Source organism: Antechinus flavipes, chromosome 1 (genome assembly GCF_016432865.1).
Source record: "Antechinus flavipes isolate AdamAnt ecotype Samford, QLD, Australia chromosome 1, AdamAnt_v2, whole genome shotgun sequence".
In the NCBI taxonomy this organism is placed as follows: domain Eukaryota; kingdom Metazoa; phylum Chordata; class Mammalia; order Dasyuromorphia; family Dasyuridae; genus Antechinus; species Antechinus flavipes.
In genome coordinates this window covers 692,910,191-692,933,167 of record NC_067398.1, presented here as the reverse complement: position 1 = coordinate 692,933,167, position 22,977 = coordinate 692,910,191, and the positions used below count along the sequence as shown (strand labels likewise).

Sequence of the window (22,977 nt, the reverse complement as noted above, 5' to 3'; positions counted from 1 at the left end):
AGTCATCGCTTTTCTAGCCCAAAAGGAAGACAGCTCAAGTTTAAATGCCAGGGCCTCACGAAGGCCAGGGGAGCTGCCCAGCCAGGCCACGGGATCTGGAGGTCTCTAATATTTTCTTCATTGTGCCCAAATATAATTGGCTTCCTGGGAAATCCTGTACATTTGATTTTATGCATTTAAAAACATTCTTCGGAGAGAAAGCCTCCGTGAGCTTGACCACATTGCCGAAGGGGTTCAGGCCACAAGAAAGGAAGAAGAGCTTCTGTTCTAAGTTTCCTGTCTCAGAAATTCCCTCACCTCCTAAGTACCCAGAGCCCCAGATCCATGGAGCTAGGACCACCCTCGGAGGCCATGGCCAATCCCCTGTGGAGAATCTGGAGAACCCCTTGCACTTCCTGAGAGCTTTCACCTTGGGTGGCTCTAGCTTAGCCCTCGGCGCCTTCCACATTTTATCCTCATTTTACTGTCGGAGGTCAAGCCCATCAAGGCTAATCCTACTTCTTCAAGGCTTTCCTCCAAAGACCCCCAAACTGTTCTCATGGCAGCCCATCTTCTCTCCTAATCCTCAACGACTCCTCAATGGTACATCTGAGGTACATGTTGTGCCCTTTCCCCCTTGGCTCATCTTACAGAATATGGGCTGCTTCAGTGGCGTAAATATCCCGGGGCTTGGCACACAGTAAGTACTTAATGCTCGCCACCACCCCTTTATTTCATCCACATCACTGCAGATGGGCACCTTTGGGGCACGGCTTTTACAGACCCCTCCCCAGCATCCCGGGAGCTGCTCGGGTGCCACTGGGTTAGACTTGCCTCGGGGACCCTGATTTTGCTATGTGATCTCTGGTAACCTACTGCCCTCCCTTGTGACTAGTCTCCCCAAAAGCTTTTTCTTTCCCCACCTTGCTATGGTGTAAGAACTCTGCTGCTCGACATGTTCAAACAATTTCCTCCTCCAGCCAAAATAGGCAAAGTCATGTAGCGACATCCCGTCAAGCGGAGGTCAAAGGGACGTCGCTATCTGGCCCGGGCGGGTGAGAAAGTGTTTTTCCGACAGGACTCAAAGACACCCCCAAATGGCTACGCCACAAATGGCCTGTGAGCCAGGCCGGAGGGAGTTTTCTAAAAACAACAAGGCCAGCTGGCGGCCGGGCCAAGTGGTCTCACTAAGCATCAGGGAGGGAGATAGGAAGCAGCTGGGCCAGCTCGGGATCCCCGGCAGGAAGAACAGCTCTAGACAGACAAGGAGATGGAAGTGTGGATGCTGTCGGGTGAGGGGGGCGCAAAGAGCAGTGCATCTTGGGAGTCGGAGGACCGGGGTCCCGGGAAGTGGGAGAGCTTGGAAGTTTGGAAGTTTGGAAGTTGGAAGTTTGGAAGACTGAGAGAAGCACTCAGTGACCACCTTCAGATATCAGAGGAGAGAGATTAGAAATATTCAGCTTGGCCCTGGAAGTTGGAGCCAGGGAAGGGCAAAGGGTAGAGAACTAGGAGCAGCAGAAGTTGGAAAAGGGCATATGGGGAGCATCTGAGCTACAGAGTGGAAATGGGATGCATGGGGAGATTCTCAACCGAATGTAAGCTCCTGGAGGGGAGAGGTGGCGCTCCCTTAAGTAGGCACCTAATACACACCTGCTTAATTCTCTTTTTAAAAATTTCTTTTATTACTTTTTATTTTTAAAACATATGCAATTTTTCAACATTGACCCTTGCATAGCCTTGTGTTTCAGATTTTCCCCTCCTTCCCCCACCCCCTTCCCCTAGATGGCAAGTTATCCATATATGTTATACATGTTAAATGCTCGCTACCATGCTCTCTACACATATTTAATACCTATTTAATTCTCCATCCTTGGGGGGGGGGCAATGGACATGGTCTCAGGCCTCGCAGACCCCCTGATTTAACATGTTTTATCTCTCAGGGGCTCAGTTTCCTCGTCTGGATGGACTAGATGGTTTCCGAGATTCTCTGACTATGGACCCGCTCCGAAGCAAAGGCTCACTTGCCGGGGCAGTGACTTGAAGATTTTGCAAGAACCTTTCAAGAACAGGACCAACTACTGCCTCTCGCTGGCGGCTTCCAACTCAGAGACTCTGTTAACATCTAAGTTCTTTGGGGGAGGGACCGTTACATTTTTGGTTTTTGCACTCCTGGTACCCAGCACGCGTTCCAGGACTGATGGAGCTTTACCTGCCTGCCTTTGCTCCCTCCTGTATTCTTCACTCCTTATTACAGAGACAGGGGCTCTACAACTTATCCAGAAGTTTACCCACGGAGTCCACTCTGCCCTGACCAGCCTCTCCCCAACACAGACAGACAACAGAGATCCCCGGTGGCTATCAGCACATCAGTCCCGAGAAGTAATCCAAGGACGGGTCAAGGAGCCGTCGAGGGACAAGCCAACCTCCTCTTATCAAACTCCAAAGCTTCCCAGGCAGGAGCGGAGACTAGTTCCTTGGTAGCCGGGCTGGCACCGAGGCACACAGTCCCCTATGCCCGGAACGCCCTCCCTCCTGCTCTTTACCCAGTGAATCCCAAACTATCCTTAAAATGCACCTCCAATTCAATTCAATAAACATTTATTAAATGCCTATTAGGAGTCAGGCCCTTTGCTAAGCCCTGGGGATACGAAAAGAGGCAGAAAACGGTCCCTGCTCCATCTAGCCTTCCCTGACTTTCCCACGGGGCCCCTCACCCTCCCTCCACCCTGGCTGGTGGGCTTTTGCCAGTCAGTTGAAGAGAAAGGTGAGGATGGCTTTTTATCAGCTGGTTTTCAGGAACGGCAGGCACTATTGTTCCTCGCCACCCACACCTGTAACATGGGCACCTCCGAGCAAGGTCTCCTGGGGTCACCTCTTACAGGAGTTGGGTTTACAATGGGACAAATGTCAACAGTTTCCTTTCTGAGACAGATTAATGATTTACTCCTAAGAGCTGATTTAAAGAGGGATGGAGGGAGAAAAGAGAGAGGGGTGCTGCTGAGATGGCAGAATATGAGCCAGAAGGGATCGTGGAGGTCATATTCTAATTCAGCCCCCTTACTCCTAAGAGCACGAAGTTACTTACCCAGCACCCCAATGGGTCAAGATTAGAATGCCAATCTTGGGACTCCATCCAAGTACTCTGGAAGAGAACAAAGGAGAGGGAGAGCAAAGGGGTGGAAAGAGAGAACAAGAAGACAGAGAGAGGGAGGGAGAGGAGAGAGAAGGAGAAAAGGAGAGAGAAAAGAGAAGGGGAGAGGAGGGAGGAAGGAGGAGAGAAGAGGAAAAGGAGAGAGAAAAGAGAAGGGGAGAAGAAAGAGAAGGGGAAGAGGAGAGAGAAGGAGAAAAAGAGAGAGAAAAGAGAAGGGGAGAGGAGGGAGGAAGGCGAGAAGAGAGGAAAAGGAGAGAGAAAGGGAGGGGAGAAGAAAGAGAAGAGGAAGGGGAGAGGAGAGAGAAAAGAGAAAGGGAGAAGAGGGAGAAAGGAGAAGAGAGAAAAAGGGGAGAGAAGGGTAGAAAGAAAAAAGGGAGAGATGTAAGAGGAGAGAGAAAAGGGGTTCCAGAAAGAGTCAGCATCTTGTTGGTGGCTCCCCCAAAACAGCCAACAACCTTCCACCTCAATGCCTTTTTCTTGCAGGAGGAGACAGCTCCCAGTGCTTTACTGGTTCCAAAGGAGTCCCTCCCAATCACAGGATCACAGGATTCTAGAGCTGGAAGGGACCCCAAGGAACATCTTGTCCATACCCACTTATTTGACAAACGAGGACGTTGAGTTTCAGAAAGGAGAAGTGCTTGCCCATGGGCAGCGAGGGTCAGAGCCGGGTTGCCAAGCAGAGAGGTACTTCGGGCTCTCCAGGTTTTCCCCTGGGGGGGCACTGGGGATCTTGGCTTAACCCCTGGGCTGCAGCACCCCCAGAGACCTGGCTCCGCCACACTCTGGCACTCCCTAACCTTCCTCCCTCACAGACAGATCTATCTTCATGCACAGAATCGGCGAGGAAACAAGTATTTATTGAGCCAGCCAGGGTTCCTGCCAAGAACTTTGGGGGTGCTTATTAAAACTGCCAGGGATCCTGGGATCAAGGCCTCTAACAAGCTAATAGAGGAGACAGGCCCAACACACATGTAATCACCATAAACACCCGCCCAAAGGTAGGCATTATGGGGCTGAGCGGAGAGTGGGTGAGGTTAATCGGGGGAAGGCTCAGAGTGCTGGCGTTGGGAGTGTGATGAGAAGCGGGTATTACGAGTGGGCCTGGAACTCCTAAAGTGCCGGTGACATTTGCTGGCTCATGGGCATGTGGCTGGCATTTGGCTGGTCCCAAGAATTCTACTAAAGCCAATCTCCGGGTGGAGCGTTTCTCGAGCTCTGGTTCACACGCCCCAGGAGGTACGGAATGGCCTTTCCTTAGCTCTGCTTCTGGGAATCCTTCTCTGCCTTCAAGGCCCAAATTCAAGAGCTCCCTTCCCTTCCCTCTTGCTCTCCACTGAAAATGTTTTCTTTCCCTTTAAATTTTTCCAGAGATCCATCTCCATCTTTCCTCCCAATCCAATTCAACAAGCATTTATTAAGTGCCTACGACGGACCTGGTTTGGCTGCTACGGAGGGGAAAAAATGGCCCAGTCTTTGTCGTCAAAGAGCTTACATTCTGATCCTCTCTCCAAAATATTCTTTGTATTTGCTTTATATAGTTCTTGGTTACTCACAGATCTATACGTTTGTACGTAGAATAGGATTTAAAGCCTAACAATTTTTTAAATTAAAAAAAATTCATTAAGCACAGAGGGTGTGCCAGACACCAAGTTAACGCATTTTGCAATTACCCTCGCAACAACCTTGAGAGGTAGCTTCTATTATTATCCCCATTACAAAGATGAGGAAATAGAGGAAGACAGAAGTGATTGGCCAAGGATCGAATAGCTGCTAAGTGTCTGGGGGTGGGCTTTTAATTCAGGTTTTCCTGCCTTCCCCCACTATGCCACCTACGTGTCCCTATCCTACAAAGACCTGGGAAGAAGGGACGGTTCTCCATTTCATCTCTATCGCCAGTGTCTAGAACGTTGGCTGACATAAAACAGATGAAGGAATGGACATACTTTCTTATGTCCTTTGTTCCTATTCACTTCAGCTCTGGTTTTATTCAGGATTCAGCTCAAATACGAATCCTTTCCAGATTCCCTCTATTGCCAGTTGTCCTCCCCCACTCCTTGAAATGACCTTGTATTTATTATATATTATATATTTGTGATCTTCCTGAAGGGAAGGGGGGTCCTTCACAAAAGGGGGATCCCCTAATAAAAGCTTACTGATTAATCGAGATCACGTTCTTTCCGCTATTGTACTTTCTGTCTCACCTGCCTAGCTGGATCACGAGTGCTTTTGATTTGATGGAAAGAACAGAACAGTCCAGGTGAAGCCATTTGCTCCACATGACCCCAGCTGGAGTGACGTGGCCCTGTCCAAAGAGTCCCCAGTTGTAGGAAACGGTGGTAAAGCGCACACCCACACACTTGCCAACCAACATCGCCGAGCGGCAGCGTTCTCCGTCAACAACTTATCGAGAGAATCTAAACAAGGGGCCAGAAATAACAACAGGTGTGGTGTCCTCTTCCTGCCGCTGGCAGACAAGCCGGACTAACTGTGTGCTGAGAGCAGGGGCTTTTGTGCTCAAGCACTTCTCTGAAGAGGGATGACTAGACAATAGCGCTCGGGTCCAGGAGTGGTCCTCCCCACTCCGACATGCGAGATAATAATGCACATGAACTTGTCAGCGCCTCTTTCTCTCTAATGAGATAATAGTCACCAATGGTGCTTAATACAGACTTGCTCTCCTCCCCCACCCCACTTCCCATTAGTACCAGCTCCCATTCACGGGCCTGGGAGAGCAGCTAAAGCACACCATTAACGCCCCCATTTATGACAAATTCTTGGTCAGCAGCTCAGTCGTAGGGGACAGGTGGCCCTGGCCTCCACACATCCCTGATATGCCTCTTTTTCTCTTTCTCTTCCTCCCCTTAAAAGAAAATAATTTCTGAGTAAAAAGAGAGAAAAATGGGATGATGTGAAATATGCTTGCGTGTCTACATCTAGCCCAACAATAAATATATGGTGAGCTCATACAATGAAGCCTTAGGAATCCAATGGCTATTATTGCTCACGCCATTCCCATGGAGCCAAAAGGTTCTTTTTTGCCTGCCTAGTATGTGACAATCTGAGAAATCATTCCGAGTCCTGGTAGAATTAGAATATAAACTTCTGGGTGTCCAAAGAATCAGAATAGATGTTGATACAGGATTGGGTCTCCTCCTCCAGCAGCGTCAAAGAATGTTGTGTTTAGATTGCGGTCAGTCGAGAGTATTGTAATACCGGCTACTAAAACCGGTAGAGATAGAAGAAGTAGCACTGCTGTAATTATTACGGATCAGACGAACAATGGTGTCTGACATTGGGATATTGCAGGAGGCTTCATGTTGATGATTGTTGTAATAAAGTTAATGGCTCCTATTCTGAGCCATCTGGGGCATCTCCCCTTTGTGTGTCTTGGTTTCCCTATCTGTAAAATAAATGAATTGGACCAGGTTCCTCCTCCATATAAAACTATGACCCCAAAGGCCATCTGGGAAAACTTGAATAAGGATTCCTTCACCCAGCCTTTGTATAGACAGTTACCCTCCCCAGTCAGGCAGCCCCTTCCTTTCTGGATTATGTTTCCTTGTTAGGAATTTTTTTTTTGGACACCAAACCTAAATTTATGTCTTAGCGGCTTCCACCCATCAATCCTAGCTCTGTCACTGGGGAATAAGCAGAAGTCTCAGCCCTCTCTCTCTCCCCTAAGATCAAACCTTCAAATAGTGGAACATAGCAATTATACCTCACCCTATCCCCGTGGTGAAATATTCCCTAGTTCTCTTTCAGTTGACTCTTTCCTCTTCTTCTCTTCCCCCCATTCCTTTTTAGCCCCTCTCCCTTCTATGCTCTAGGTGTGCCCACTGAACACAGAGCCACAGACGGGCCCTGCTAACAGTACAATGTGTCAAGGACTCCTGTCTGGGAGCTTGGGGCTGAGCAAGGAAACGGAAGAGACCTCAAGTTTCCATTGGTTAGTAACTGTGGCCCACAAGGCATTAGATGGACATGGACACATGGACACACACACACACACACACACACACACACACACACACTGAGGAAGGAGAACATTCAAGACAGAGGGATGGCCAGAGGGAATGTCCAGAACCAAGTTGGAGGGTCCTGTACATGCAACGGATTCAAGAACATGTGTGGTTTCACACCTCTTAGGTTGGCTAAAATAGCAGGAAAAGATAACGCTGAGTGTTGGAGGGGGTTGTGGGAAAACTGGGACACTAATACATTCACTGTTGGTGGAGTTGTGAACTGATCCCACCATTCTGGAGAGCAATCCGGAACTATGCCTATCAAACTGTGTATACCTTTTAACCCGGCAGTCCCATTACTGGGTCTGCATCCCAAGGGAAGTCATAAAGAGGGAAAATGTGCACAAATGTTGGTGGCAGCTCTTTTTGTAATGGCCAAGAATTGAAAAATGAATAGACACCCATCAGTTGGGGAATGGATGAACAGGTTGTGGTATATAAAGGAAACAGAATATTACTGTTCTATACAAAATTTTGAACAATTTTAGAAAGGCCCGAAAAGATTTACATGAACTGATGCTGAGCAAAACAAGCAGAACCCGGAATACATTGTGCACAATAACAGCAAGAATATGCAATGATCAACTATGAAAAGTTCAGTGATCCAAAGCAAGTCCCAATAGACTTTGGACAGAAAATGCCATCTGCCTTCCAGAAAAAAGAACTAAGGAAGCTGAATGTAAATCAACACATGCCGTGCTCACCGCTTTTTTCTGTTTTGTTTTTTCTCTTTGCTATGGCTTTTCCCTTTTGTTCTGATTTTTCTCTCCCGACATGATTCATAAAGCAATGTGTATTCAATTAATTAAATTGGGGGGAAAAAAGAGTATGTGGAAGAGGAAAGTGTAAGAAGATGGGAAAGGAAGGAGGGGTCATGAAGGGCTTTGAATGTCAAACAGAACATTTTGATCCTGAGAAAGAGCTTGGGGCCTGTGACAAGTGAGCCTTGAAAGGAGCTCTATCCTGAGGCAAAGGCCGTTCCAGGACTGGAGGAGGTATCGTGCATGCATGGGAAAACGTCAATGTGACTACAATGTGGAGCCTATAGAACAGACCTGAACAGCAGCTATGGCTCTCTCTCTCAGTCCTCTGAATTCTCCCGAAAAGTGGCCTAGAACCTTAAGGCTAAGCAGAGGAATTTCCAGCTGAACCTAATGATAGTAGGGAGCCACTGAAGCTTCGTGAGCAAGGAAAGGGCATGTTCAGAACCTGTGCTTTAGGAATATCAAGATGGACTGGAGAGGAGAGATCTGGGAGGCTGGGAGGTGAGGAAATGAGGGCTTGAATTCAGGGGAATTCTAGTGGGATCCCTGTGAGTGGAGAGAAGGGGTGAAGCAGTTAGGTGATACAGTGGGTAGAGCACCAGCCCTGGAATGTTAAGGACCTGAGTTCAAATTGTCTTTAGATACTTACTGGCTGTGTCACCCTAGGTAAATCACTTAACCCAATTATCAGAGTGGGGTGGGAGGGGAAATACAAGAGATATGTAGTGAAAGAAGCACCAGCAATACTTGACAAATGACTGGTACGGGTAATAAGGGAGAATCAAGACTTGGAGATAGGGGCAGCTAGGTGGCCCTGAAGTCAGGAGGACCTGAGTTCAAATCTGACCTCAGACACTTAACAGTTCCTGGCTGTGTGACCCTGAGCAAATCACTTAACCCCAAATGCCTCAGCAAAAAAGAAAAAAAGATGGTGACCGAGTGGGAATTCAGAGGACTGAGAGAGAGAGTCGTAGCTGCTGTCTTCTGGCAGAAAGGTGGTGGCCCACAGGTATGGGATGGGGTACACACTGGCAGGCGTGACTGCTGGGTTTTGTTCAACTATGGTGGGTTCTACTGAGAAGTGTCAGTGTAGTAGTAGATAAGAGCGGAGGACCTGAAGATCTCAATTCAAATTCAGCCTGAGACACTTACTGGCTTGTGTGACTCCAGGTGAGACACTTAACATCATGCCTGCCTCAGTTTTCTCATCTGTAAAATGGGGACAATCACAGCATCCCAGGATTGCCGGGAGAATCGGATGAGATAATATTTGTAAAGCACTTTGCAAACCTTGCTAACTATTATTAAAGATAAAATAGCTGGACCGGGTGAACCTCGCTCTAGAGATAGCAATTTGTCTCTCTGGTCTGGGAAGAATATCCTTGGGGTATTCATAAGTCATGAGATCATGTACGGAAAGGAAAGGAGGCGATGAATGTCCTTGGAGGAGCTCGGTTCAGATTCTCATTCTGCGACTCCTCTGTGTGGTGGGGCCGTTCACCCTCCTACTCCGTAAAACCCCGGGCTGGGCCTGGGAGATCTGCTCTAAATTGCCGTGGCGCTTATCATGAGGGGTGCGGAGAAAGGGCACCCTCCGTGCCAGCCTCCGTAAGTAAGAAAGGCACGAGCAGGGACGCGGGGGGCACGGAGTTCTGCAGGGGAGTTTGCCTCAGGTTGCAATCCTTCTCCAAGTCTGAAATAAGGTAACCACCGCAGGCCCCAGGGATGGGACCTCCGAGCTCAGCTATTCCCCCCAATCTCCCTCATTCTGCAGGAAAGGAAACTGAGACCACGAGAGGCAAGGCTCTTACCTAGCATCCCCCAGTTTCTAAGTGGCAAGGTGGAGATTGGAACCCAGGTCCCCCGCCTAAAGCTGCTGCCTTCCTGCCACTGAATCCATCTGCCTATATGGACACATGTGAGTCACAGCCCTCCTTCCCCCGAGCACAGGGACTGTTTTTTGCTTTTCCTTTGCATCCTCAGTCCTCGGCACTGTGTGTGAGGTACACGAGAGCCTTGCCACAGGAGCCAGGAGCACCGCGGTGGCCAACGCCGAGTGTGTCGGCTGGTTTAAGGCTGGCTCCTGAGCCCTGGCATCAGGGAAATCTCATTATGGAAAGTATAAAAAGCAGGACCTTGCCTCCCAGGCAGCTTTATGGGCTGGAGCTTGTCAAACTGGTTTGTTTTTTTTCTTACAACCCTCCTCCACTTAACCCCCAAAGCTTCCGGTTCTCACAAACCTTCTAACAGCTCCCGTATACTTTTCATTTTTTTTGAAAAGAAAAAATCAGTTCAAATCCCCCAAATGCCTTAACTCCCCTTCCTAGAACATGTCTTCCTTTTACCCAGACTATGGTCAGAGCTCATCAGACATAAGTGGCTCCCAGATCCTTAACCCGCCTCTCACATCTCACAGAGGATTCAAAGATGTTTTAGGAAAGCCTTTCTGCCACACAGAATCACATCTCCCAAGGCCTGCTGGGAGAGAGATGGGGGTGGGGGAAGGTTTTCCCCAGATATGGGGCCACACAAAACATTCAGGATTTGCTGAAGAGATACACATCTCCTTGGGAGAAGCGAGACCAGTCATGCTAAAGCCCTCCACCCATCCATCCATTCTTCCATCCATTTACCCACCAATCCATCCATCCATTCATCCCTCCAAGCATTCATCCATCCACTGAGCCATTCATCCATATCCACCCATCTATTCATCCACATGTGCCCATCCACCCAATTACCCATCTCTCTACCACATCTCTCCAAACACTCATCCATCCATTCATTCATCCAGCTATCCACCCATCTATTCATTCATCCATTCATCCATATTCACCCACCTACCCATCTATTCATCCATATCTACCCACCCACCCATTTGTCCCAAGAACACCAGCTACTCTCTGGGTCCGCGGATCTCACACAGCTGAGCCCCCCCCACTCTCCCCTGGCCCCCGGCAAAAAACCCACCACAAGCAAGCGCCTTCTACCCGGTTCACATTCAACTGACAGGAAGGATTACAAAGCACAGATCTACGCTTGAGGATCTGACCTTTCAAATGTCAGATTAGATTTTCCATTCACTGCAAAATATAACTAGCTTAAAAAAGAAAGAGAGAGAGAAAAAACTTCTGGCCTCCTCCTCCTCCTCCATCACCCGACTGTAAATCTATCAGACTTTTGCAGCCCGGCTGAAAAGTCCAGACACACTTAATTAGCCCAGCTAGCCCACCCACCGCAGGAAACAGACATGGGGGAATTGGGGCGACAATCTGCCGGTTCGGATGAAGGCAAAGCTGTCTGGGGGCATTTTCCATGGCTTACAAACGTTTCTGATCCTCCAGCCACAGAGAATCGGAGCTCCCGGTCACGCGCGTGGCCCCTCAGAAGCATCCTCAATGTAGAACCAGCCACGTCTGTACGTTTACAAGGGAATCTTCCTCCATGACACACCCAGGGAACGGAACCTCCGTGGGGGCGGGTTTCGCGTTTGTTTTTATAGTATCGGGTCCAGCACGGAATAAGCATCTAGTAGCCGCTAGTGGAGGTGAATCTGTGTCCCACTAAGCAGGACCTAAAGCTTGCTGTAGGGGGACCCTGGCATGGGGCCTGGCCCAGAGAGGACGAGGGTTCCTGTCCCATGGGGGGAAACCATTGGAGATGTTGTGGCCTGGGGGGCCCCTCCCCCTTGAGCCCACCCCAACTCGGTTTCTCCTAATTCCTGTAACTATAAAGGAGAAGATTCACTCTAGCTTCCTCATTTGCTTTTTTTTTAAATAACAGATGGGGAAACTGAGGCTTCTACAGGAAGTCTTTCCCTCTTACTTTTAGCCATGTCACTGCTGATTATTTCTTCTTCCTCCTGAAGATAGTTTTTGGTACACACATTGTTTGCATATCATCTCCCCCATCAACAGTGAGCTCCTCCAAGGACCGTTTTGTTTGTTTTTGCCTCTCTTTGTGCCACTAAACAAAATGCCCAGCACGCAGAAGGCGCTCAATAAATGCTGACAGATTGAGAGCCAGGGAAGCAGATCTGTCCGCGTTCGCCAGCAGAGGCAAAACCCAGCTCTTGGGAGAGGATCCTTGACTCGGCTCCTAAACAAGGAGCCACAGAGAAGCACCGGGAACAAGGAAGGAGCCTGCCGGGGAAAGGGGAGGGTGCCTCCTAAGGAGACTCCAAGAGCCAGGGGATCTGGCCTGGGCACTCTGGTTACCTTATTAAACAATCCGTCAGGAGCCCAGGCCAACAAGGGCAACCGCAGCGCCCACCGGCCTGACTGATGTGGCCAGGAGCACGATTCCATTCTAGTATACTTGCTGCCAATAGGGGTGGACAGTGCCTCGGTAGGAGGGAAGACTCCTCAGGGGATCCAGCCCAGTTCCACCCCTGCCCAAGTATGCACGGTGCGCTTGGAGCTTCTTAAAGCGCTGGACCAATAGGGCTCGTTTCGTCCCACCAACGACGCGCCTGCTGTTCCTATTCCCATTTTTACAGATAGGGAAACTGAGGCAGAGAGCGGTCACATGACTTGCCCAGAATCCCACGGCTGGCAAGTCTCTGAAGCAGGCTCCAACCCAGCCCTAAATGTGGGAGCAGCCCTCGGGCTTCCAGGACCCACAAGGCCGCCTCCTGTCCCTGTTAACAGTGTGTGGGCACCTGCTTACTGGCATCCGGCCCTCACTACATTGTGAGTTTCATGATGGCAGGGGCTGTTTCTGCCCCTTTTTTGAGACCTAGCACTTGGCCCAGTGCTCAGCACTTGTGTTTGTTGATTGACTGACTGACTGACTGACTAGACAAGGCACCAGATGCGAGGGATCTTGCTGAGGATAAAAAGACAGTGAGTCTTCAGTCTCCATTCATATTTACAGAATCATACACTTAGAGCCAAAAGGGATCTTCAAGAACAAGTCCAACCCCACCTCCCTTCAAGAGGAAACAAACTGAGATTAAGTGACATGCCCAGCATCACAAGCCATTAAGTGTCTAAGGCAACGTCTGAACTCAATCTTCCTGACACCAAATCCTTCCCTCCCTCTCTCTCTTCCCCCCTCTTCTTTCTATTTTCCTTTCTTTTCCTTCCTTCTTCCCTTTCTTTCTTCCTCTCTCTCTCTCCCTCCCTTCCTCTTTCTTCTTCTCTCTCTCTCTTTCTTTCTTCCTTCCTCCCTCCTTTCCTTTTCTGCCTTCCTTTCTTCTCCTCTCTTTCTCTCTCTCCTCCTCCCTTTCTCACTTCCTTCCTCCTCTCATTTCGTTCCTTCCTTCCTTTCCTTTCTTCCTTCCTTCCCCTTCTTCCTTCTTTCCTCCCTCCCTCTTTCCTTCCCTTTCTTCCTTTTTTCTTCCTCTCCTCCTTTCTCCCTTCCCCCTCTCTCCCTCCCTTTTCCCCTTCCTTCCTTTCCTACTTTCTCTTCCTCTTTTTCTCTCCCTTTCTTACTTCCTTCCTTCCTTTTTTCTTCCTTTCTCTCTCTCTCCCCATTCCCTCCTTCTCTCCCTCCCTCTCTGCTTTCCTTCCTTCCTTTCTCTCTCTTTTTTTAAATCAGTAACTCTCCTCTCAGTCAGCTGCTAATACAGAATGTGCTTGATACAGAAATCTCCTAATTGCCTTAGAGGCAGAATCCTGGATTAAAGGTCCGCGAGACTGGCTTCTCATCCTAGCTCCGTGCCCTCCCCTCTGCGGGGTTCAGTGTCCGCCTGTGTGGGACCCCCGATCGCTGGCTCTTTCCCTGTCCTGACTCCTCCCACCCTGTCTCTAGCAGAGCCGAGCTTCGGCTTCCCGTTCGCTAAACGCCGAAGCCCCGGCATCCCAGGAGTCGCTGTCAAGTAAAGCCTTGTCAACATCTGCAGCCAACTTTGAAGCTTCCATATGATTCAACAGACGAGCGCTATTCCGGGGCACGATTTCTATTTAAAGCCCACGAAGGGCTTACACGCTCAGACACCAAAGCACGGATTCTGAGAAAGGCCGGCCGCATCTGCTCACGCCCGACCTCACTTTCCATCCTCACGGGGTCTGTTCCGTTCCAGAGGCACGCTTCACTTTCCACTCGCATGTAAACAATACACAGCGGGGGGACGGTTCCGGGGGGTTCGAGGGGGGGGCGCTGCCCAGAGCGGGCACCCCCTCTTTCCTCTCCGAGAGCCCCCTCCGGGCCCACCGAGGATGCTGACGGATTTGGGGAGGGGACAGGAAGGGGGGAGGCCCCAGGTCTGACCCAGTGGGCAAGCGTGATCAGACCCCGTCAGAAATCAAACTCCACTAGAACACATCCCAGATGGTGCTCTCGGAGCCTGCCATGCTGAGTAGACCGCTCCTTCTGAAACTCAGCCAACAACCCCGCTCTCCTGAAAGCAGCTCCTCTTAAATCTTGAGCGAGAGGAAAAAATATGCATCTCATTCCTAGACTTGGAGAGAGAGGTCTGGAGGGGGAAGGCGGAGGGGGGGATCACATGTAATAAACCTGTGCTCGGCGAGCCCTTCCCATCCCTGCTTCCCAGCTTTACCTAAAGACATATGGCACCCACAGAGACGTCTCCATCTCCATCCTGGCCCCCCCCCCCCTCGCTCTCAGTACAATCCACTTCAGTCCGTGTTGCTACTTCCTAGGACAGAAACCGAGCAGGAGCCCGCACCTGAACAACAAGAGCGTTCCGACAATTTCCCAGGAGAGTCCCCCAAGCCTGCCCCCCGACCCCCCAGCGGTCCCCGAGCAGCTCTTCTGGCTCAGCCGCCTCCTCGCCCCGCGGCTTCTTATTTATCCCACCGGGGCGGCCCCGGCCCTGCCCACAGACCCCCCACCGCGCCGAGCCACATCTCCCAAGAACAGAAAATTACCTTTCAGGAAGAAAAGGTAAGGAGAGAGAAAAACAAATCCAAGGACTGGCAGGCTTGGGTCTCTTCCACCGGCCCCCCCATCTCCTTCTGGGCTCCTGACTAGCTGTCATCTCTCCCAGGCGGCCCGAGCAGGGAGGCTGAAGGGCCAGCACCGTGCATGTGTCACTGGGACAGGAGAGCCATGTTCCGGCACAGTGGGGGAGGGAGGGAGGCTGGCGGGGGGGACGGGGAGGGAGAATCGATTCCCTTCCTTCCCTGAGCTAAGTTGCCATGGAGAAAAGGGAGCTGTTCAGTGAGCTCGAGGAGGGCGGTGGAGCCATATGCCGGAGGAATAGCAACAGAAAATAGCCAATCCATACAACATTCTACCAGGCAGCCACCTCCCCTAAAACCTTCTGGCCAGATGGCCGCCGAGGGGGCAGCCGGCGGCCCCGGCTCCGAGTGCTCCTGCTCGGGAGCCCAGTGCTCGGTGGAGGAAAACAGGCTGGATGCGGATGGGCCACAAGGACCGCCAAGTCCGACCTCCCCATTTCACAGATAGGAAACTGAGTCTGGAGAAAGCTAGGGAACTGACCAAAGTCACACAATGACTGAGACGGGATTTTGAACCCAGGATCTCTCCCTCCAGAGCCAGTGTTCTTGGCAAAGGGGCTTGGGGAGTGGTGAGGGAGAAACTGTTCATGAGATTATGAGGATCCACTGAACCTTGGTAACGTCAGGCCAGACTAGAACAGTACAATAAATAGGCTGGGGGTCTCCCCTTGTGTTCTTGCACCAAACTCTTCCCCAATCCTACTTAAGAGGCAACAGGTCCTGAGAAAGGCACCCAGACCTTTCCTTTCCCTCTTCCTCCTTTGCTCTTTCCTTCTACTTCTTCCTCCCCAGATCTTTCCTTCTCCCTCTTCTCCCCAATTCTTTCCTTCTTCTTCTTCCCTCCATGCCTTTCCTTCCTCCTCTTCCCTCCAGTTCTTTCCTTTCCCCTCTTCCCCTTCTCCCCCCAGTTACTTCCTTTCTCTTCTTCCCTTCTAGATCTTTTCTTTTCCCTCTTCTCCCAGTTCTTTCCTTTCCCCTTTCCCATCAAATCTCTTTCCCTTCTTTCCTCCCCCAGATCTTTCTCTTCTTTCCTCCCCCAGATTTTTCTTCTCCTAATTCTTTCTTGTTTGCCCCCCAGATTTTTCCTTCCCCCTCTTTCCCTCCAGTTTTTTCCTTTCCTCTTTCCCCTCCAAATATTTCCTTCCGCTTCTTTCCCTCCAGATCTTTCTTTCTTCCTCCTTTCCCTCAGTTCCTCCCCTCACCCACCCCTTGCCCAGTTCAGATAAAGAGGAAAGAGCTGGTAAATAAAAGGCTTATTTCATCTCTTCCTCCCTACAATTCCCAAAATGGAGCACTTATCACCACCAATGATCCCCACAAAAGGAAAGGCAAAGACTCCAAATGGCAGCTCCCCAGGGAGCCTCTGGGGCCCATTGCCAACTACCCACAACCACTCCCAGTCCCATTTAGCCACTATCAGTGCATCTCCCAGGGTCCTCATGGGATCCTCCCCCTCCCCATTTACCATTTACTGCCCGACTAAGAAGGCCAAGCAAGGCCCCTGTCGGGGATCAGTCATAACTGGCTTATATACAGCCTGCCCTCAACGTGGGCTCAGTTGGCCTGTCCGGAAGCCATTATCAGCGCAGGTTCCCTAACTTAACAAAAGCTTTTTCTCTGGGCAGGGACTCACTCAGCAGAGAGCCATTTCTCTTAACAGAAATGCTGATTCCTTCCCCTCCCTCCCTATCTCCTAGGGGTCCACTTCGGTCTCCAGATTGTGACTTGGGGTCTCTACCTTGAACTCAGCTCCCTCCTCTAGATTCACAGCAGTGAGAGGTCGGCCAACAGTCAACAACCATTTATTAAACTCCTCCGAGCGGGCGCTGGGGAGAGGCACAAAACCAGTCCCCGTTCTCAAGGACGATGGCTTTGGTCTCCTTGGTCAGAAACCAGGGGCTAGTTATGGCACCGTCCAGCACGGCGGCGCCCCGAGGAAGAGAAGCTGGGGGGAGCCTTAGCAAGCTAATCCCGTGTCACCGCTATTAGGGTTCTCCTCCGCTGGCAGACTGTGGAGGGGGAGGTCGGCCCCAACAAGGAAGGGACAACCCCAGCCCAAGACCCCAGGCTCGGCCTTTCCCAACCAAGCTTTCTTCCTCTTCCGGCACCTCCTCCACTTTTCCTTCTCCACTGACCAATAATTCGACTCTTCTTGAGAACAGGAAGAGATGGAGTCATTGGGTGCAATGTGGAGCTGAACTTGCCGGTCCCACGAAGGGCAGAGGGAACAGCCAAGGCCCCTTCCTCATCTGACACCTCAGACCGACTGGGGCTCCCTTACTGCCTTGTCTCCCCAGCACAGCCCAGATGCTTAACCAAGGCTTGGAGACTGACTGCATGATTGTCAAGTGCCCAGAAGAAGCAAACCACACCTAAAAGTGGTTACAAACCTTAGTTTCTTTTCAGCCAGACGGGGCCCTCCCCTTCTTTCCCCCTAGATCTTTCCCTTCTTCTCCCCAGACCTCACTTTTGATAGGGCCCCTTCCCCACTGTATATTTACATATTTATTTTGCATCTATTTAACTGAATATTTCCACGCCTCGAAACAATGAGGCGCTCGCCCCAGAGTGTCTGACACCCAGCAGGCCCTTACTAACCGCCTGCTGACTGACACGGCCTATGAAAACTGGGCTGGGATGTGAATGAAAGACATGGATTCGTATTCTGACTGTGGGACCAGGAAAAGGCTCCTTCCCTTCTCTGGGGCTCGGCTTGTTCATCGGTAAAAATGGAGGAAATTGGAAATTGCCCTTCCTGTCTCAGAATCTTTAGGAGAGCCAGGTGAGAGGGGAGGAGAAGAGCTAGCACCTTCCCCTTGTTTCCCCTCCCTCACTTACTGATCTGGGCTGAGCCAGCCTTGGGAGAGTTCCAAAGAGCTCCTTTCCTAGACTTGATGGGATGGAAGATGGAGGAGGAACCTCCTTCCCAGGAAAAGGAAGCTCAGGCCAAAAGCCTGGGCGGAAAGCCAACACCAGCCCAGGATGGCCACTCGGGGCCTAAGCAGCTGCACGGCTCAAGAAAAACAAGCCAACGGCACGGATGGGGCGAGTGGGGAGAAGACCCTTCCTCTCTCAAGCACAAACTCAGGCTCGGAGGACTTGGTTCCCTCAAGGAGTCTTAGTGAAACTGCCTCATTTTACAGATGAGTAAACTGAGGCCTGCTGAGGAGGACAGCCCAGGTGACCCAGAACAGGCCGTCTAACTCCCAACCTTCGGGCGCTTAACACTGTTTCATACGTGGCAACCAAGAGCCTTGGGCCGCCGTCTGTTCGTTGATTGTTTTTTAAAATGACTTTTCCAGAGACCAGTAGAGTTCCCATGAACCCCTCCTTGGGGAATTTTCCTTCAAAGCTGCCCGTCTCCAGGGTGGACCAAATTGTATTACGAGTGCTTTTTAATTACAAGCAACCATCCCAACTGGGAAACCCACTGGAGGAGCTCAGCTACGAACACAGACACCAATAGGAATCCCCACGGCAAAGCCGACTCCCGTCCTTCCCACTCCCCAAAGCCCTGCGGGGCCTTGGGGGGTGCATACATCCCCTACAAACCCACCCCCACTTCTGCCCTTCCACGCCGACTTCATCCACTTACCCCGAACCCCCTCCTCCACCGGCCACGGCCCAAAACTGCCTAAAACTCAGCCCTCCTCAGAACCTCTCCAAGAACAGGGCGCACCGATTCGAGCGGACTCCGTGGGCTAGGCCCTCAGGCCTGTCCCCAGCAACAATGAGGCCATGTAACAGCTCGGCTCCCCAACCCCCTGCTTCTAGAACCCCTCCTGTTTCCCCCAGCAACTCCCGAGGTCACCTGCGGAATGTCTGGGCGGACGTGGACGCCCTGCCTGGGCTGGAAGGGAGCTTCCCGAGTCCGGCTGCCAATGGGCCGAAGCCCGGGGAGACCCCACCGGTTCTCAAGGTCCGGAGCGGCTGCAGGACCACTCCAGCCCAGGGGGCTTCCCGCCACCCGGGGCAGGGTCCCGGATGATGCCCAAGAGGTCCCCGGGGGGTACGTGGTCCTAACCTAACTGCTGCTCAGAACACGGGGGACTCGGGGCAAACCCTTCAGCCTGAGCAGGTGGTCTTCCTCCAGCTCTGACTGCGGCCCCGAGACGCCCCACGGAGCCCGGGGGAGCTGGGAATCCATCCACATCAGGGGAACACAGAGCACACTTCTGCCCCCCGGGCCCATGGTCCTCCCCCGTGAGGAACAGAAGGCCTCAGAGGTCTCAGGCTTTTGCCTTGGGCTCCGACCTCCAGGCCGGCTCCGCACCCCAAACGCTTCTCCTTGGCAGGGACACATGCCCGCCCTGACCTCAGATGGCCTGAACGAAAAGTTAGCGGGACGGGCGCCGCGGCCTGCGAGGCCCTGGGCCGGGTGGCCATAGCTGAAGTTCCGGGCAGCCACTGACGGCAGTGAGCTCCAGATCGAGCGCACGCTGCCGCCTCCGCTGCGAGTCACTCTGCGTCCCAGGAAGGAGAGGAGACAGCTGCGGGGGTCGGGGCAGGGCCCAGTGGGATGCAGGCGGTCCCAGAACCTCGGGGTTCTGTTCCCATGGTCACCCCGACCCGGCTTCGGCTCCACGCCCCCCCTGGGGGCCCCCCTCCGGTCAGGGTCTGACTTGTTCCTTTTCCAGCCCGCGACGAGGGAGGGGGGGTGTCCGGGGGGCCGGGGCTGCTTCCTGCACCAGGCCCCGAGCCTGGCCGGAGGCAGGCGGCAGGAATGACTCACTCGTTCCTTCCTCCCCCCGCTCTCCCTTAGGTGGCCCCTTGGCCATGATGTACGGGAGCATTCCTCAGAGGGCACAGCGAGGAGGCACAGGAAGCCCGGCGCGCTGGGCGGCTGGCAGCTCCCTCTCCAGGGCAAAAGGAAGGGGCTCCAAGCCCCCTCTGGCTCCAGTCGTCCCCGAGCCGTGAAACCCCAAAGGCTCCCCACCTCCTTCTGCAAACCCTGGGGCTTCTACGCAGCCAGCTCTCACCCCCAAACCTGTCTGCCTCTCACCACTCACCCCCACAGGATAACTGCAACCCCTCGGCCCCATCCCGGAGTCACCGAGCCCATCTTACAGACTGGAAAGGCGAGGCACAGCACGGAGGGCCGCACAGCAGAGCTGGACAGGAGCTCTTTTTCCAGATGACCCCACGATGCCCAGGGATGAACATGGGAAGGAAGCACGTTTCCTTCCCCACTGACGGCCCCACCAGAGACATGTGAATAATAATAGATGTCATTTGGCAGCACAGGCTGTACTAGCTGGTCTCTGAAGTCCCTTCCAAATGGAAAACTGTGATTCAGGGACATCCTGCTTCAAGGTTTGCCAAGGGCCTCTCTGTGCACGCTCTCACCTGATGGTGGATGGTAGCCGGGCTCGGACACAGCCCCTGAAAGCCTGGGGTCCGACTCAAACTCGGCCCTTCCGATTCCGGGACCCGTGAGATCCTGCTCTCTCTCCACAGGGAGCCCCTTTCTGGGCTCCTCGGCTCCCCGGGACTTAACCACCTAACAGGTAGCTGTTAATCAATCAAGAACCAGTCCGGTTCTAACTGATCACCGAGAGGTCCTAGGCCGCGTCCCATCGGGTCACCGTTTGGATCCTGGTGAATGGAAGCCGCAGGGCATTTCTGCTTTGGCCAGAAACCTGAGGGTCTTTCCCCTCCCAGAGAGATTTCCCCTCCCTCGTTCATAAATTTAGATTTTTTTGGACTAAGTGAAAAGGGAGGTTCTTTTCCTCAATTGCGACCTCGCCTTAATCGCTGAATGGGCGCAGGGAGACCTCTTGAAGATCTTATCTTAAAAAAAACAAGGTCTCCATTTGTTCTGATCTCTATCTGGCCATTGGACCCAGATGGTTCTGGAGGGGAAAGTGAGGTGGGTGACTTTGCCCAGCCCTCCCTCACTTCAATCCAATTCACTTGCCCATGATGTCCTGGTCCTCTTGGAGAACGATGGACAAAACAACAACATCCACCACCAATTAACCAACCAACCAGCAAGCACTTATTAAGCACCTACTGCATACATGCCAACCATTAGGTTAGATTTTGGGGAAGCAAAGACAAAGGGCAGCCTCTGTTCTCCAAGAATTCACATTCCACCAGGGCACAGAACATCTACGATTCCCGACACGGCTGCCCCGAGCAGAGGAGCTGGGAAGGGCTCCAGATCCAGAGCTAGAAGGCCATCTAATGTAAGCTCTTCCTTTTATAATGGGGAGAAAGTGAGGGCCAGTGATTTGCCTGAAGTTATAAAGCTGTTGAGTGTCGGGGAAAACCTGAATCCAGGACTTTAGAGCAAGAAAGAATATTTGTAAAGAGCTTAGCCCGGCACCTGGCACTTAGTGGGTGCTAAAAAATCCTTGTTCCCTTCCCTCCTCCCACTGTGCTTTTCCCTCACTGGGTCATCAGGTAAGGCTTCATGTAAGGGAGGGACATAAATGTAGAACAAATAAATACAAGATGACTTGGGGAGGGCAGGGAGAGTTGAAGGGATCATGTGTGTGATTGGATGCTTGAGCTGAGTCTCAAGAAACTGACTTAATGTGTGCAGAGCACTGGCGAGGCCCTGAGGGAGAGCCCAAGCTTAGATAAGTCTCTTATTCTCCTGGAAGGCTCCACACTAAGACAGCCACCCCAAAGCCCACCCGGTCTCTCCCCTCCCTCTTGCTCCAGTGCCCTATCCTGCCAGGGAGCTTGGGGGAAAAAGCAAAACCAAACCAACCCTCTGTACCTTTAAATTCCCCAGCCTGCCGATCCGAAAAACATCAGCGTGTCGAAGCTGTTTGTATGTTTAGTTATTTTTAGGGTGAACCCAGTTGCAGCTTTTTGGAAGCAGATGAAGTCAGAGGCGCACGTAGCACTTTTCCCAGGCTGGGGGTCCTGGTCTAGTTTCCCTGGGAATGACAGCGAGAGAATAAGATTCCCAAAACCAGAGAGAGCTTTGGCTAACGTTCCCTGTGGCTACGACAGCGGGGCTTCCCCGGGCCGAGAAAGCGGGCTGGACCTGGGGGCTTTGCTGCCATCACTCGCGCTTATTGCAGGACATCAGAATCCTTAGCCTGATAAGAAGGATTATGTTAATGCTGATGATGGTGATAGTTGGGTACGCATCTGTATGTCCTTCACTGGGTTCGAGTGTTCTGAGATGCAGTAAAACTAATGCGCTGTAACCATCGCACCAGGATGTTGGTCCCCTGGAAGCAGGAGGGAAGACCTGGCCCACGGCACCGAAAAGGGAGCACATTCAAGATCCTGGGCCAGTCGGTCCTGGGACCACCTGGGCCTTCCAGCCCGGTCTCCAAAAATATACAAAGTGCTTTCTGATTGTCTTATTTCCCGTGGATTCACTGGAGCCTCCTGCTGCTGAGAGAGAGGGGCTATTATTATCTGCGTTTTACAGATACGTAAAATGACACGCTCAAGCTCAGCCAGCGAGTAAGTACCTGAGACAGCGCGCCCCATGCTCAGGGCTCTATCTGGGCTCTATCCACTCTACCGCATTGCTTTTGGTGAATACGATGAAGAAGACAGAGGATCCGGGAGTGTTAGAAAAGTCTCCTCATCTGTAAAATGGGGACACTGAGCCAGATGGCTGCAAAGGTTCCTTCGGCTCCATGCAGCAGAAGGAAACAATTTTAGGTCAGAAAGGCGCTGAACTCCGGCCCGAGGCATCTGCCCGTTCCACTGAGGTTTCTGGGAAGTCCAGGCTGACAGATTTCCAGAACAACTGCAATTAGAACTGCGTTCCTCTTGGGCTTCCGCTCTCCTCCCTAGCACTACCCTCAGAAAACCAGTATAAATCAGTTTCTACCAATTTCCCTGCTAATGATTTCCTCCATTAAATTAAAAAAGAAAAATGTCTTTTAAATGAATTACCAGGCCTGAGCTTCTAAGAGCCATGTGACCTGTCAATTAATCTCCAGCCTTGCTGGATAGGAATGTGCCCTTTAAAAAATGCTTTATAAATAAATACGTACATGAGTAAGTAAACAAAGCCAGTCCGCCCAACTCTGAAAGCCCCACCCTCCGCCGTCCTAGCTCCCTCAGGATGCAGGTCAGTGCCCCGGGATCCTTGGGAAGGGAGCACAACCAAACCAGCCTTGTCCACAAGAATCACAGCCACATTGTGTCGTGTTTGT

At 51.7% G+C, this 22,977-nt stretch overlaps 1 protein-coding gene across 11 annotated transcripts in view; it reads right to left on the bottom strand.

Moving 5' to 3' along the window:
• Nucleotides 1-22,977, bottom strand: part of PITPNM2 (phosphatidylinositol transfer protein membrane associated 2) — a 265,745-nt gene that overhangs the window by 132,040 nt on the left and 110,728 nt on the right. The window contains exon 1 of one of the 11 annotated variants that reach the window (XM_051972684.1): nt 14,750-17,690. The exons of the other annotated variants lie outside the window; for them this stretch is intronic. The gene's annotated coding sequence lies outside the window, so the exon portion shown is untranslated. Of the gene's footprint in view, nt 1-14,749; nt 17,691-22,977 lie in introns of those variants that run through there. 11 annotated transcript variants of the gene reach the window in all.